General features: G+C 41.3%; 1 pseudogene; it reads right to left on the minus strand.

Moving 5' to 3' along the window:
- Positions 1-1,406: 1,406 nt before the first annotated feature.
- On the minus strand, positions 1,407-1,504 carry LOC122095354 (annotated as a pseudogene).
- Positions 1,505-18,183: the final 16,679 nt, after the last annotated feature.

Genomic DNA, 18,183 nt, shown 5'->3' on the forward strand with positions numbered 1-18,183 from the left:
TCAAATAAACAAAAAATAAGAGAGGCTCTAAACTATATTTGTTAACACACCCAGTAGTATATCAGACAAGAAATTGTGAAATAAGTTCTATACTTCAAGCCTCTTTTACCTGTTAAAGGATTTTTTCAAATAAGAAAGTAATAGACAAAATACACCATGAAGTTTTCTAGTTTAAAATCTAACCACCAGAATTTACCAACTAAGATGCCAAAATAGGAGAGTAAACAGGAAAAGATTCTAAAATTCTATTGGAACAATAACCCATGATATCACGGGTTATTCCAAGCAGAGTGTAAATGAAGTTTGATTTTAGGGCTAGCCCATCCATTAAACAGATGCTACATTAATCAAAAATTGCTTAATACAAAGTATTTGTGTCACTGGCTATTCTGGTTAAACACACACTATATTCATCATGGTTAAAATAATAAAGATTAATTTGTACTTTAAGTCATAGTTCAGTTGGTTACATAGCTATTCAGGAAAGCTCCCATTCATCTAAATGGTGACTTACAGAGACAAGATTCTTCCATATTGCAGTTTAACATTTGGAATATGTAGTTTCCAACTTCGCCACAGAACAGATGCTGGGGAATAAAATAACAGGATTTTATGGATTGAGCTGGAAATAGCATATACCATTTACACCTATGTGCCTTTGTCTAGAAATTAACCATATTATTTTACCTAGCTCCAAGAAAGGACTGAAAATATAGTTCGGTACCTAGGAAGACAAAATGGATTTGTGAATATGATGAATGCTGCTGTAGTTTGATGTTAACTGTTCTTTTTATCTTTGTAGAACATATTCGATACTATGGTAATTTCTTTCCTTTTCTGTATGCCTCAAACTCATGTGGCAAAGGAAGACTCACTGCTCTAAAGTATAGACCTAAAAGTTATTTCCAGCTTCTCCCTTTCCTCAGTGCTCCCACAGTCATCAACATTCCTGTGGCTCATTTTTTTTCAGCCTATGCCTTTATCCCCCCCACCATCAGCCAGGTGTTCAACTACCCTCTCCTGGAAAGAAATCTCTGCCTCCACTCTGACCTCAACCACAATTTTCCCACCCCATCCATTGTCACCTCCACCAATACAGAAACAATAACAAATCTTTATTATCCAAGACATAGTATCACTTCTCCTTACCTTTACACCTCAGTAGGTTTACTTCAGGCTCTGTTAAATATCTCACAATATCTCCTACAACTACAAAACTGCTCTGCACACTAAATGAGTTCCTTACATATGGACTAAGGAGACAAACAATAATCTCTTAGGAGCTATTAAAGTATAGATAGGCATTTCTTTATATTCTAAGTGGTCCCAACTTCTAGAAATTGAGGGTTTGGCTCTAAATATTTGATTGTTCCTTTTCTTGCCATATAGCCATACATTCCATATTTTAAAATATGGAATGCTCCAGCAATTTGTTTGTCATCCTTATACAGGAGACATGCTAATCTCTGCATCATTTCAATCTTAGTATACAGTATATGTTGCTGTAGCAAGTACTTGATATTGCTTTCTATTGCCTTCAGCATGTTGATGCTCTAGTCAGCCCTTCTTTACTGTTTCTACAATATGCAGCAATGGATTCTACAACAAATATAATCAAATAAATATAATCTCTAACAACTGTAATTATTCCATATTATATATTATGTTGTTATATATTACTGTAATTACTAATATGTATTTGATTATAGTTTACAAGAGAATAACAGCAAAACTGTACAGGCTGTGGCCCATGGGAGCACTTGTTCACTTTGCAGATGCCCATCCCTAAAATAATATAAACTAGTCTTCTTTCCTCTCTTCCCACCATTACTATGTGTTCACTGATGATTATTTAATAAATGAAGTCACCTAAGAATTCTAACCAAATCTACAATTTTATCAGCAATTCACCTTTATATTATCCCAATAAACCAAGACAGGAAGAGATGAAGAAGAAATTAGAGAGCTAAAAAAGTCTTAAAAGTGTGGTGGATATTAAAGCAGATAGTTGTGACAGAGCTGGTGATATTGTGACACAATCCTCTGGTGATATTGTGACACAATCCTGCCAAAGTAGGACAGGCAGGGAGGGAGAGGAGGAGGAGGAAGAGCATCATAATGATCCTTCTCAACACTTCTCTGGAACAAACTTGAATTGGTTTCTTCAAGGTGGAGGTGATGGGCTTGAGGGGGGGACCCTTTCTCTGAAGTCTGACAAGGAATCAGGAAATATTGCAGTCCCTCAGGCAGCCCAAGTAAGCACAGGAACAAGATAAGAATTCCTCACCTTGAGCACTCACACTGAGCTTTTTTTTGAAAGTTCTCAAACCTTCATGATAGAAACAGTTTTGATCCTCACAGCAAGATCTGTGAGGCAGGAAGGATGGGGAGTCTGATCTTTAATGAGGTAAACTGAGTCAGAAAGGAGCAATTGTAGGTCATCCAACACCAAAGCCAATGCCTGCGTTTCTTTTTTTTATTTTTTATTTTTTGTGAACATACTGTACAGAGGGGTTACAATTACATGGGCAAGATACTCATCCAGCATGTATTTATTGATCACCTATTATGTGGCAGAGCCTGTGTCAAGCGAAGGTGATCTACACAGCACTTGCTCTGAACTTAGAGAACTGTACATTTGAAGAAAAGACCGATAAATCATTAACATAATAACAGGTTTTAGTTAATATCATAATTTCTGATTATGTTACCATAACATGGGAAATTATAGGACAATATTGTTAGAGCAATGATATAAATATACCAGCAGGAAGATTTCAGGATCAAGGAATCAGAAAGGGAAATTCTGAGCTAAAAGGTAGTGAAAGCAGTGAAATTCCTGAAGGAGCCAGGTGCTGGAGACTCACACCTGTAATCCTAGTTACTCAGGAGTCTGAGATCTGAGTCTATGTGATATCCTACCAGTCTAGCTAGCCTGCAGTAAGCATTGCATTAGATTGGTTTAGCTAGCGTCTTCCTCATCCCCAGTGTCTTCTAAATACCAGCTCCATGGCTAATAAAGTTCTACTTGTGGCCAGGCCCTGGTGACTCATGCCTGTAATTCTAGCTACTCAGGAGGATGAGATCTGAGGATTGCAAATCATAGCCAACCCTGGGCAGGAAAGTCCATGAGCCTCTTATCTCCAATGAACCATCAAAAAAGTTGCAAGTGGAGCTGTGGCTGAAAGTGATACAGTACTAGCTTTGAGCAAAAAAGCTAAATTAAACATTTTGTATATCAAAGGAAAATGAGCAAATATGAGTGAGGCAGGAAAAAAAGAATCACAAGGACCCAGAGAAACAAAGGATACATGTTTCCTTTCTAAGTGGAAGCTAGATAGTTGATACATTCATAAGTAAATACATTGGTTGGTGTGCAGGTATATGCAGATACATTCACTGAAATACAGTAAACTCAAATGTCATCTCAAATATTGTGTAATTCCTTAGAAAGGCAAAGTTCAACAAAATAAAAATAAACAACAGGAATCAGGTACTCAAAAGCAGTAGAGTAGGGTCAAGGAGAAATGAGTAAATGAATGAAGAAAAGGAGAAAACAGTCAAGAATCATATGTATTTCTTACAAAATGAAAATGAATGAGGGGAGGAGAGGAATGGGTGAGAATTTTGAAAGGAGTAACATGGACCAAGACATATTGAATTCATCAACTGCTTTGTTACATGACAACTCCATTATACAATGACTTAAAGACAATTCCAGCCAGGCACTGGTGGCTCATGCCTGTCATCCTAGCTACTCAGGAGGCTGAGATCTGAGGATTGCAGTTCAAAGCCAGCCCAGGAAGGAAAGTCTGTGAAACTCTTATCTCCATTGAACCACCAGAAAACCAAAAGTGGCACTGTGGCTCAAGTAGTAGAGCACTGGCCTTGAACTGAAGAGCTTAGGGACATCGCCCAGGCCCAGAGTGTAAGCCCCATGACTGACCAAAAAATAAAAAAGAGACAATTCCAAAACATTCAGAACAAATATAGTGAAAGAAGCAAGGCAGAAGTAAAAAAAAAAATATATTACAAGGAAAGAACTGAATTCGAGGACTTACATTTCAATCACTGGGGTGTCATGATTCTGTGTCAGTGGCATACGTTGCTGGCTTCTAGAGCCTCAGTTTCCCTCCTCTGGTGAGAGAAGGATCTGGGTCCCAGAGGGTGCCCTTCTAAATCTGAGGTTCTCTGCAGTTCTACATTGCTATTCTTGTTCCTCCAGAGAAAGACAGAAAGAAAGACAGAGAGACAGACAGACTGTGCCACGTGAGCCACTGCCATGCCATGGGACCTGGTGCAGGATAATTTATAGTGCCACATTGCAAACGGAATATATTCGCCAACCACAATCTTGAGTGTCATCATTATTGGCCTCGTGGGAGAAGTTTATTTCTTCCCTGCCCTTCAAATGTTAGCACAAGGTGAAAAGACTGGCTGTACTTTTCCTGGGCTTTGCAAGATGTAAGTCTGTAAACACGGAGACAAATCCATTTCAATGTCTGGCTTCAGGAGGAGGGGAAGGGGCCATCTAGAGCTACCATTCCAGCAGGGTGCAGTTCATTCCCACAAATATGATTGGAGAACCTACCAGGTACCGCATTTCCCCCCTCAGAGATCATTCTCTGCTTTAGTTCCATCTGTCATCTGTTCTTTATTAACCTCATGAACATCTTATAGTGCCAGGTACCAGTGGCTCATGCCTGTAATCCTAGCTATTAAAGAGGCTGAGATCTGAGGATCATGGTTCAAAGCCAACCCAGGTAGGAAAGTCTGTGAGACTCTTTTCTGCAATGAACCACCAGAAAACCAAAAGTGGAGCTGTGGGTCAAAGTGGTAGAATGCTAGTCTTGAGCAAAAATGACCAAGGACAGTATGCAGACCCTGAATTCCAGCCCCAGGACAAGCACAAAATAACACCACATATGCACACACACACACACACACACACACACACACCACATGCGCACACACGTATCTGAATACATAAAGCTTCCTTATAGATAACATCTTTCCTGTGAATCCTCCCAATATGCCCACCAAACTAATGGTAACCCTTTCAAGCATTTGCCCAACATTAATACCGCACTTCATACCTGATCAGCAATAGTTCAAACCCTAGTATCATCAAAAAAAAAAAAAAAAGAACAAAAGAAAAAATGAAAGAAAGGGCTGGCTGGTAGTTCCTGTCATCCTAGCTCTTCAGGAGGCCAAGATCTGAGAATAATGGTTCAAAGCCAACCTGAGCAAGGACAAGAACAGGCTATGAGACTCTTATTTCCAACAAGTGGTAGAGTGCCAGCCTTGAGCAAAAATCTTCAGGGAACTGAAGGATCTCTATGATGAAAACATTTAAAACCTGAAAAAGGAAATCAAAACAGAACTAAGAAAGTGGGAAAACCTCCCATGTGCCTGGATTGAAAGGATCAACATTGTGAAAATGGCAATACTTCCCAAGGCTATCTACAAATTCAATGTGATACCTATCAATATTCCAACCTCATTCTTCAAGGAAATAGAAGAGGCAATCCAAAATTTCATATGGAACAATGGAAGTCCCCGAATAGAAAGAAAGAACAGTGCTGGAGGAATATCAATACCAAATTTCAAACTCAACTACAAAGCCATAGTAATCAAAACAGCTTGGTACTGGCACAAGAACAGACATCAGGACCAATGGAATCGAATTGAAAACCCAGAAATGAACCCACAGACCATACTATAGTCATCTAATCTTCGATAAGAGAGCTAAAATAATAGAATGGAAGTACAGCTTCCTCAGTAAATGGTGCTGGCAAAATTGGTTAATCACTTGTAGAAAACTAAAGCTAGATCCTTCTATATCACACTGCACCAGAATCAACTCCAACTGGATCAAAGACCACGAAGTCAAAGCAGACACTCTGAAAACATTACAGGACGGAATAGGAGAAACCGTAGGTCTCCTTGGCACAGGCAGAAAATTTCTTAATAGAGACACAGAAACACAACAAATCAAAGAAAGGTTGTATGCGATTGCATGAAATTGCAGAGCTTCTGTTTGGCAAAGGACATAGCTAGCAAGATCAATAGAAAGACCACGGATTGGGAGAAGATCTTTACTAGCCATACAATTGACAAGGGTCTCATATCTAAAATACATCTGGAACTCAAAAAATTAAATCCCCCAACAACAAATCCTCAAAGAAACAACTGTCCAATAAATAAGTGGGCTAAAGACTTAAAGAGAAACTTCTCTGAAGAGGAAAGAAGGATGGCCAATACACACATGAAGAAATGCTCAACTTCCATAGCCATAAAAGAGATGCAAATCGAAACAACATTGAGATACCACCTCACTCCAGTTAGAATGGCTATAATCAAGAACTCTAATAACAACAGATGCTGGAGGGGATGTGGACAGAAGGGTACCCTACTGCATTGTTGGTGGGAGTGTAAACTTGTTCAACCACTTTGGAAAGTAGTATGGAGGTTCCTCAAAAGACTCCACATAGAGCTACCCTATGACCCAGCAATCCCACTTTTGTGCATTTATACAAATGATCCCAAACAAGACCATACTAAAGCTATCAGCACAACTATGAATATGGAACCAACCTAGATGCCCCTCAGTAAATGAATGGATCAAGAAAATGTTGTATATACACAATGAAATTCTATGCCTCCACCAAAAAGAATGACATCTCCCCTTTTGTTAGGAAATGGGAAGACTTGGAAACAATTATATGAAATGAAGTAAGCCAGGTCCAAAGAAACATAGGTTCCATGGTTTCCCTTATTTGCAATAACTAGTATATGTCTGAGACAAGCAGTAATGGTCAGATAAGTTGATGTTAGGCAAAATGAACCCAAAGATAATGACTCAAGTGGTTTTTCTTTCTTGCTATTGTTTCTAACATATTTATAAGATTATTTCTTTGTTGCTTTGTATGTCCCTCCCCCCACAGTATAACCCCTGTTTTCACTGTATTTAATATTGGTATAATTTGAGGAAGGGAAGGAAAAAAAACAAATTGTTTAATTAGGGATAAGGCTGACCCATTGCAACAATGAGATGTACAAGATGTTATGTTGAAAAATGAACTTTACATCTTTGGCTGGAGAAGGGGCGGGCAGGGAGAGAAGAAGGGAGGGCAGGGATGGTATGGGGAAACAAAGGAGGAGGCAGCAATGCTTGGTAAGAAATGTACTCATTACCTTGCTCTTGTAATTGTATCCCCTCTGTATGGTATCTTCACAATAAAAAGTTTATTAACAATAATAAAAAATGCTCAGGGACAGTGCTCAGGCACTGAGTGTAAGCCCTAGAACTGGCACCAAAAAAGAAAGAGAAAGGAAGGAAGTTAGGAAAGAAGGAAGGAAGGAAGGAGGGGAGGGAGGGAGAGAGGGCGGGCAATTTGAATGTCTCATTTAGTAAGCCAATGGCTACTGTTGGCTAATGTTTTGGAGTGAATTCTTGTTTAATAACGCACTATGAAGGTTCTCGCTATTCTAAGCCTATCAATATCAACCTGAGACCTATACTTTCAGATTTGATTCTGTTTTTTGTTGTTATGTTGTTGTTGTTTTGGTTTTATTTTTTTGATGGCTGTGGGACTTGAACTCAGGGCCTGGGAGTTGTCCCTGAGCTCTTTTGCTCAAGGCTAGTGCTCTACCTCTTTGAGCCACAGCTCCACTTCTGGTTTTTGAGTAGTTAATTGGAGAGAAGAGTCTCACAGGGATTTTTCTGTGTGGGCTGGCTTTGAATCATGACCCTCATATCTCAATCTCCTATTCAGGATTACAAGCCTGAGCTACCAGCCCTCAGCTCAGGTTTACATCTTTATCTGTGAATTATATGCCAAGCTACAGCATCCTCTGTCATGAAGATGTCTAAAACCATTGCAAATGGACTAAGTAGCAGGAGTAGCAGCTCAGAGACAAGACCCTGGGCAGGGCAGCAGGGCCACCTAAGCCAGGATGAACAACTAATGACCCAGGTTTGGCAGAAGATAGAATGCTGAGGTATCCACTTCTCCTGCACCTACAATATGGGAAGAAATAGCCTGGCCTGGCCCTTTCCATTCATATGAGGTGGGGGAAAAGTACCAAGGAGCTAATTGATCCATAATATTTATGAGAAACAGTAGAAATAAACTCCTCATGCAATTGGTATATAAATCATTTCAGCAATGAATAATGATACCAAAACAGGTAATTTATTTTAAATATGAGACACTTCTGAAAGCCTGGGCTTGGTGATTATGCTTAAAGTACTCTCTAAGCTGGTGTGCTGGTATTTGATGCCCAGAATCCTAGCTACTCAGGAGGCTGAGATCTGAGGATCATGGTTCAAAGGCAGCCAGGGTACAGACAAATCTGAAGGATTGTTTTTTGCTGGTCCTGGGGGCTTGAACTCAGGGCCTGGGCTCTGTCCCTGAGCGCCTCTGTGCACAAGGCCAGTGCTCTACCACTTGAGCCACAGTGCCACTTCCAGCTTTTTCTGTGTACGTGGTAGTAGGGAATCAAACCCAGGGCTCCATGCATGTTAGGCAAGCACTCTACCACTAAGCCACATTCCTAACCCTGAGGGATTCTTATCTCCAGTTCATCTCAGTAATAAAGCAGGAAGTGGAGTGGAAATAGCTAAGCAAGAGTGTGAGGCTTTGAGTTCAAACCTCACTACCAGCACAAGAACAAAGATAAATCTACAATAGTACATCTACAATGTACTATTCTGGGCAAAAATGAGCTCCTGGAGCCCAGAGGTATGCAACCTAAGATTAGTTGGCCATACAGGTGTTATATGAGGAGAAAAGCTTAGCAGATCAAGGTTGGGCTGGATGTATTTCAAGGACCATGGGCCAATGACACCAAAAGGGACAATGAAGCCAGTCCCAGTGGTTCACACCCTGTAATCCAAGCGACTCAGGAGTCTGAGATCTGAGGATCGAGCTTCTAAGCCAGCCTGGGCAGGAAAGTCTGTGAGACTGATCTCCAATGAATCACCAAACTCTCCATCCACTCACGCAACTCTAAAACATCTCTATTGAAGAGTCATATGCATATATACACACACACGTATTAACTGAAGTATGGCTGGGGTGGAGGGAGGATTTGGACAACTTAAAAAAATGAATACCAGCAAGCCAGAAATTGAGATATTAATGTTGGGATGATGAGATCTAGGATGAGGGGGCAGACAAATGAAGAGAGGAAGGGTACACAAATGCAATCATAATAGTCAATGTATATGTGTGTAAATGGAACTAGGAAAATTGAGGGGAAGGAGAGGAAGGATATAAAAGGTGGGATTGATCAAGATGCATTGTACTCATAGACATGTTGAATTGAAACCCTCTTTGTTCAGCTACCTAAAGATAACAGTTTTTTGTAATGTGTGTGTGTGTGTGTGTATGTGTGTTAAATGAGTAAATGGTTGTTGAAGTGATAAGACATTCCAAAATCTCCAAAGCTAAAGCTTCTGCAACTAGGCTGCAGTTATGCTTTTGTAGCTTATGCTAGGACAGATAAATCAATTCTACCAGAGCTGCAAAGCCCCACCTGGTACAAAGGAGAGATGTGATGGTGGGAATCGGTGATGAGACTGATTAGTCATGTCTGCCCTACATGATCAGAAATGGCTGCAGGAACAATGCCTTCTTGTCAGGTATACTTCATGCTTGCCCTACATGTTGTGAAATAGACTTTTCACTGCTATCTCTCTCTCTCTCTCTCTCTCTCTCTCACACACACACACACACACACATACACACACATACACACACACACACACACACACACACACACACACACACATACACACACACAGAGCCAGGGAGAAGGATAGACTGGAATAAAGGTGTTCATTGAAGTGGGCTATAATCTAATGAGGAAGAAGATGGCTCTCAGTCCCCACGGAGCCATCTCTGATTCCTAGGCTGAGGGCTTTGTAAGGGGGACTCCAGGGCTTCTCTATCAGCAGGTGACCTCCACTCTTTAGCCTCCTTGCTAGAGCCTCCTGACTCCTTGCTAGAGGACATCATGCATATTATCTCATCTCATCTTTTGTTGTTGTTCTGGTCCTGGGGCTTGAACTCAACACCTAGGTGCTGTCCCTTAGCTTTTCACTCAAGCTAATGTTCTACCACTTGAACAGTTCCATTCTGGCTATTTGGTGGTGAATTGGAGATAAAAAAAAGTCTCATGGACTTTTGCCAGGGTTGGCTTCAAAGTTATAACTGTGAGATTCCTATGCCCAGCTGGCAAATTATTTCTAAAGCAAAATAGGCTAGTGGTTTATGCCTGTAATCCTAGCTATTCAGAATGCTGATAATATGAGAATCAGGGTTTGGAGCCAGTCTAGGCAGCCAAATCCTTGAGACATTTATCTCTAATTAACCAGCAGAAAAGCTGGAAGTGGAGGTGAGACTCAAGTGGTTGAGCACCAGCTTAGAAAGAAAAAGCCAAGCAAGAATACGAAGCCCTGAGCTCAAGCCCCAGTATTAGCACAGAAAAAAAGGAAAGGAAGGAAGAAAGGTAGGAAGGTAGGAAAAAAGGAAGGAAGGAAGGAAGGAAGGAAGACAGAGAGAGAAGAAAGAAGGAGGGGGGAGGAAGGGAGGGAGAAGGAAGGAATATAAGGAGAAAGAAATGGAGAAATTGAAAGAAAAAAGAAGAGAAAGAAAGGGAGGAAGAGAAAGGAAAGACAAAAAGTAAAAAGAAAAAGAAAGGCAGCCAGGAAGACAGGCAGGCAGGCAAAGTCATAACATTGAATGCAAATCCTGGCCTTGCTATATTATCTTTTTATATAAGCCTTATCATATAATTGGGCCTCACACACACAAAATTATGCGACCTAATCAAATTATCTCTCTTTCTAGCTCTATTCCTATATAGTCAATAGCATGGTTAAAATCACTGCAGTCTCTCTTAGCAGGGTCAGAAACTGCCTGGTAGATGAATGACTTTGATTGAAGTCATGTTCCATGCTCTCTCTCTCTCTCTCTTTCCATTCTTCATGGCTAGCCCCTGAGAAGCAAGCAACTGCTACCAAACACCATCAAATCACACCTTCCCATCCCCTATATACACAGACAGTGTTCCGAGTGGTCCTTCTGAGATGATTACTATCCTTCATCCCCGCCCCCGCCCCCACACAGCACAGACCTCCTGATTGTGGCTCAGAGCCCCATCCTAGGCACTGTAACCTTCTGACTACACTGAGCAATTCTTCTCTCCATGCAGCTGTGGGTGCTAAGCTTCAGAGAGCAACATAAATTTCCATCAAGTCCACACTCTGCCCACCAATGTCAATGCCAATGTCCATGCCACTTTGGTCATGTAGGAACAACCTGGGGGAAACATCTTTGGCTCATTCAGCCTTACTTCCAGATGCAAGCAACACCTGCCAGACTTCATTCTTCTCCCTTCCTGCTCCCTTCCTGGCCCTGCCGTGGCTTTCACAAGGCACTTGCCCTTGGGAGCAGAGGCTCCTGTGGGCATATAGAAATATTATCTGCATAACTTATCACTCCCCATACAGTCATCTTCCCCCAACTAATGGAGAAGAGAGAGTTTTTTAAACTACCAGATGTGTGTGTGTGTGTGTGTGTGTGTGTGTGTGTGTGTGTGTGTATGTGTGCATAAATATCTAGCCACCCAGTGAAGGAACATATTGCTTTTATGATTCTGTGTCATTCTTCAAGCTAGTTCCTTTATAAGAGTGCTTTATGTGGGCACGAATTCATTACTCCTTCCAGACCATCTCCAGTTTCTTTTTTATATTACTTGTATGTATATGAGTGTGTGTGGGTGAGTGTCTGTGAATGAGTGTGTGTGTGTGTGTGTGTGTGTGTATGAATGTGTGTCCTGTTCCTGGGGCTTGACTCAGGACTGGGGCATTGCTCCTGAGCTTTTTCCACTTAAGGCTGATACTCTAGCCCTTGAACCACAGCTCCACATACGGCTTTTTGCTGGTTAATGAGAGATAAAATTGTTACAGACTTTCCTGTCAGTTTTCAGATCTCAGCATCCTGATTAGCTAGGATTACCGGTGTGAGCCACCAGCAACCCAACCTAACTTCGGTTTCTAGAATAGTTACCTGATCCATGCTCAGCCAGTCAGAATTTCCCCAGTTATTGCCATATGATATGTAGATTTTCCAAGCAACAAGAATGGGGATTAGCATTGTGAAGTGATTCTCTTTCACTGACAGGCCATAATAGCAGAAAATAAGCCTTCCCTGCAGTGACTTCCTCTATGCCACATCGTGAGATCTGATGAAGCCAATAGAGGGGAACAGAGAACGGAGAAGCTAACACTCTTGATGACATTATTTATTTTTTAAAAGTGATCTTTAAGTCGTTGTACAAAGAAACTTCTATCCTGATGGGCTTTTTGTTGTTGTTGTTACCAGTCCTGGGGCTTGAACTCAGGGCCTGGGTACTCTCCCTGAGCTCTTTCACTCAAGGCTAGCACTCTACCAGTTTGGGCCACAGCTCTACTTCCAGTTTTGGGTGGTTAATTGGAGATAAGAGTCTCACAGCTTTTCCTGCCCAGGCTGACTTTGAACTGCAAACCTCAGATCTCAGCTTCCTGAGTTGCTAGGAAGATAGGTGTGAGCCACCTTCAAATAACCACCAGAAGTGGAGGTGTGGTTCAAGTGGTAGAGTGCTGACCGTGAGAAATATAAAGCCCAGTGAGTGTGCAGGCCCTCAGTTCCAGTGGGAGTGCTGGCACAAATTGAAAAGAAAATTAAAAAAAGGAAAAAAAGAAGATAGGAAGGGAGGGAGGAGAAGGAAAAGAAGAAGGGGAAGGAGTTAAAAGAGAAGAGAATTGAGGAGAAGAGAGAAGATGTGTATGCCAAGCACTGGTGACTCATGTTGCAATCCTAGCTCCTCAGGAGGCTAAGATCTGAGGATCCTGAATGGAAGCCAGCCTGGGCAGTCCATGAGACTCTTATCTTCAAATAACCACCAAAAGTGGTGGTATGGATTATGTAGTAAAGCAACAGTCTTGTGTGACAAAACTAAGCAAGATCCTAAAGTCCTGAATTCAAACTCCACTCCAAATGTGTGTGCACAGGACCATACAACACACACACACACACACACACACACACACACACACACATTGATGTGGCTGTTGTCAGGAGGCCTCAATCACTCAGCTCCAGGGCCTCTCTGCAGAACTGCTTGAGCACCTTACATCATGGCGCCTAGATTTCCTCAGAGGAAGACAAGACACCCTAGGCCATAGCATGAGTACTTTTATGGTTTAAAGGCAGTCACCCTATAGTTTAAGGAGGAATGATTAGCATCTCCACACCTCACCTTGAAGGAAAGGGTTTCTAGACAATTGTCCATTGCAATGCATAGTTTCTCTTCTGAGCCACAGGAAAATGCCTTCTCATTTCACTACAAGGAATCTTCACCATTTTTTTGTCAGACATGGGGCTTGAACTCAGGGTCCAGGTGCTATCCTTGAGCTCCTTTTGCTCAAGGCTAGTGCTCTTCCAGGTGACCCACGCTTCATTTATGGTTTTCTAGTGATTCATTGGAGATAAGACTCTCATGAACTTTCTTGATGGGGCTAGTTTTGAACTCTGATCCTCATATCCCAGCCTCCTCATTACAGGTGTGAGACACCAAGGCCTGGCTTCCTCACCCTGTTTTTTAGGAGTTTGTTTTGATCTCCTTGTGTGCTACAAATTTGGGAATAACTGACCTTGTTTTACTCTATGCTCCTTGGAAACAAAGACTTATAGCCCACGTCCATGAACAGTAAAATATTTCACTGCAAATATTTTACACACTACCATCATCTCTAAATTTTCCTGATCTCCTTTCTAACTTTTTTCTTGCCTTGTTTTCTCCCATTTATTTTGTGGTGCTCTCTAAGCTTTGCATTTTAATGAGCTGCCTTAAATCCTTTTCAGGACAAGGCAAGATATAAATAAATAAGTAAAGCATATGAATGTACACATATGTACCTAAAATAGCTCTCTTGATTTACAACTACGGATCCTGTGTGTCAGAGCCCCAAATCATTTGAGCAAATTCAGGTCATTGTATCTGACAGATGCTGTGATAAGGAGACTATCAACAGCCCTTACAGAATCTTCCAGAATCCATTTCTTATTCATGTTGCATGCCAAGCACTAACCCAACCCTCCTTTAACTTCACAACAGCCCCCAGAGGTAGGTAGGCACTGTCAGGTCCCTATGTTACCAATTAGGCTTAAAGGGGTGATACAACTTTTCCCAAGATTACATTTGAAAGCCAGGCACTGATGGCTCATGCCTGTAATTCTAGCTACTCAGGAGACTGAGATCTGAGGATCAAAGTTCAAAGCCACCCTGAGCAGGAAAATCCCTGAGACTCTTACCTCTTAATGAATCACCAGAAAACTGGAAGAGGAACTATGACTCAAAGTGGTAGAATGCTACCCTTGAGCAAAAAAGCTCAGGGTCATGACCCAGGCCCTGAGTTCAAATCCCATGACTGACCAAAAAAAATCAATTTATAGAAAGTAGCAGAGCCACAACACAAACACAAGCTGGGTGAGTGCTGGAGTTGAAGTTCTATAATGTTTTGGGGCATATTGTAAGATGTTATTAATAAGAAGATCAAAACTCCATGGAGATAAACCAAAAATCTTCAAGTAGTTGCTTACCATTCTTGGGTCAACTCCAGCTTTGCCGTGGGTGGTGCGCAGTTCCCCAAAAAAGGAGAAGAAAATACACCATAGAGGATTCCACAGCACAAGCAAGAAGCTATGGCTGACATATGTGAAGCATGGAGAGCAGAATTTCCATGACTTGAGACAAACAGGACACAGGAGACATATTACAGATGCTCAAAGAACCCCAAACTTCATTCCCTAAGGAGGTTCTAGGGGTGATGAGATTTGAGCTGCACCTTGAGAGACAGACTACAACTGGGTATAAAGAAATACTAAAACCAGGCACCAGTGGCTCCTATAATCCTAGCTACTCAGCAGCTAAGATCTAAGGATCAAGGTTCAAAACCAGCCTGAACAAGAAAGCCTATGAGACTCTTATCTCCAATAAATGAATAAATGAACAAAGCCAGAAGTGGAGCTCAAGTGATAGAGCACTAGCCTTGCCCCAAAAAGCTTGAGAACAGCAACATGGCCCTAAGTTTAAGCCACAGGATTGGTACAAAAGAAGGAAGAGGAGAAGGAGAAAGAGAAGATTCTAGTAGACTGGAAGGAAATACAAAGTTGAAATTTTCCAGGTATCCACACTGTATAATTAATTGGCCCTTCAAAAACTTAGATTAGCCAGCTAAGACTAAGCAGGTAGCAGGTGGTCAGTCACTGCAATCGCACATGTGTAGACCCTAGAAGAGAAAAGCACAGATGCTATACCCCGGACTCTCAGAAAAGAGAAAACTCAGAAAGAACCTGGAATCTACCCATCCCTCATCTCTGTAGCAACAAGATGAATGAAAAACCAGGAAAAGGTGTATGTGTGGGACTGTGACCCATACACCACTGCTTCATTGAGGGCAGAGAAGGTAGGAATCCTGAGGTCTGGACACTCATCCACGAAATGGGGCTAAATGTATTTTCCCCCTAGGGAGATCAAATTAGATAATCCACTTAGAAAGCATTCTACCCAATAAAACAGAATAATATGAACATTCCCAGGACTGGACAACATCCTTCTATACAAGTGTATGTGTTCTATTTGGGACCAACCTAAATTAAGCTAAAAGCTGTTTCTTGATCCTTGCAATGAACTTTTTTTTAAAAAAATGTGTCTATATTCATGTGTGTGTGCACACACATACACACACACACATACACACCACACATACACATGCATACTGGAATTATGCTAGAACTCAGGGCCTGGACACTGTCCCTTAGTTTTAAATTTTTTTAATTTTTTCTTAACCACTTGAGCCACAGCTCTACTTCTAGCTTTCTGTAGGTTAACTGGAGATGAGTCTCACAGACTTTCCTACCTGGGGTGGCTACAAAACACTTTCTTCAGATCTCAGCCTCTTGAGTAGCTGGGATTATAGGTGTGAGCCACCAGTTCCCAGTTTTGCACTGGCTCTGGTTTTATCTTCTGGGCTGCACATAAAAATATCTATTCTATTTTCATATCTTAGTTCTCCAAGTATTTACAGCCAATAGTTACCACCATTGCCCTTCTCCCAATCAAAGTTCTAGACTATTCAAAACAATTCTTTGCCAGCTGCCAGCGGCTCACAACTGTCACCATAGCTACTCAATAGGCTGAATAGTAGTAGGATTGTGGTTCAAAGTCAGCCCAAGCAGGAAAGCCTCTGAGATTCTCATCTCCAATTAACCACCAAGAAAAAAAGGCAGAAATGGAGCCGTGGCTTAAGTGGTAGAGTGCCAGCCTTGAGCAAAAAAAAAAATAAAAAAATCTCAGACACTGCATCTAGGCCCAGAGTTCAAACCCTAGGTCTGTTCACATATGCACACACGCGTGCGCACGCACACACACACACACACACACACACACACACACACACACACATGTAGTCCATCTCCTTCTGAGGCTTTTCACAGTTTCACACAAAAACAGCGTGCCACCTTCTGCTGACACTTTCTAGAGTTTTCCATATGATGACCAGTAAAAAACACGAGTTCTAAATGTATCTATACCTAGAAGCTAGTTGATCCTCCTACCATCCATGCTTCTGAACTACCTTGCTTTCCTTCTGTAGCCAATCTAATTCTTGCTGGCTAGCTCAACATTCAGCCCACATCCTTGAATAAATAAAGCTTTTTCTGATGAAAGGTCGTGCTCTAACTCTTGAGTTACAGAACCATTTCTGGCAATTTCTGAGTAGTTTATTGGAGATCAGAGTCTCATGGACTTTTCTGCTTTGAACTTTTCTAACTTTTCTGTTTTGAACTGCAATCTTCAAATCTCAGCCTCCTGAGTAGCTAAGATTACAGTCATGAACCACTGGTACCTGGCATCAGTCTTTTTTCTTTGCTCCAGAATTCCTCTCATGTTGATCCTCATGCACTAAAAGACAATTCAATGTTACTGTCAACATGATGGCTTTTAAAATCAAATTTCCCTGCATACAGTCTAGACCCTTCTGTATCACAAGCCACTAACAAGTTATCTGAGAACTGATCATCAACACAAGGCAGGTGACACTAGTAATTTTTAGGAGCATTGTCCTGAGGATTAAAGAAGTAGTAAGGTGGGCGCTAGCGGCTTGTGTCTGTAATCCTATCTATTCAAGAGACTAAGATTGTGAGGATTGTAGTTTGAGGCCTGACTGGGTAAAAATGTCTGCAAAAATCTATCACCAAAATAACCAATAAAAAGCAAGGCTGGAGGAATATTTCATATAGTAGAGCACCTAGCTATAAGCAGCAAATTCAAGCCTAGATACTGCTTTAAAAAAAAGAATAATTTTACTCTTCACTGTACACTTGAACCACTCAAATGCATATCCCTCGAGAGCCTATTTTTAAATGGTTTTCCTAGAAAATTAATATATAGACGGGGATGAGAGCTCCATAGCAAAGATCTTGATAGTTGAAAGGTTTTTTATTTTTTAATACATCATTGTTGTGCTATATTTTAAATAAGAATAGATTATCAAAACTGGTTAATCAGTAAGGTCTAGCTTTCACTGTCAACTATGCGTAGTTATTTCATTTGTCATAATCCATGAGCTGGATAGCGTTTGGCAGCGTCTTTATATTTCAATTTATATCACTTTCAGTATTTCACTGTTCTGAGAAACATTATGTATGGGCTTGTGCATGTAAATATATTTATAGCCACTCAACTATTTACCTAGGATAAATTCTGAGATGAGGAATTACTGACTTGAAGGGTAATACACACTTTTTTTTTGGGGGGGTGGTCCAGTCATGGGGCCTCAACTCTGGGCCTGGGCACTGTCCCTCAGCTCTTCAGCTCAAGGCTAGCGCTCTACCACTTGAGACACAGCACCACTTCCGGCTTTTTTCTTTTTGCTTATGTGGTGCTGAGGAATTGAACCCAGGGCCTCAAGCATGCAAGGCAAGGGCTCTACCACTGAGCCACCTTCCAAGCCCCCGTAATACACTTTTAAGACTTTTGAACATGTCAAATTGCTATCCTTAAAGGAATGGTCAATAGCATGGGATGCAATAGAGCTACAAATAAGAAAAAAGGGGGCTGAGAAGGTGG

Source organism: Dipodomys spectabilis, unplaced genomic scaffold (genome assembly GCF_019054845.1).
Source record: "Dipodomys spectabilis isolate Male_0828 unplaced genomic scaffold, ASM1905484v1 ptg000014l, whole genome shotgun sequence".
NCBI classification, from domain to species: domain Eukaryota; kingdom Metazoa; phylum Chordata; class Mammalia; order Rodentia; family Heteromyidae; genus Dipodomys; species Dipodomys spectabilis.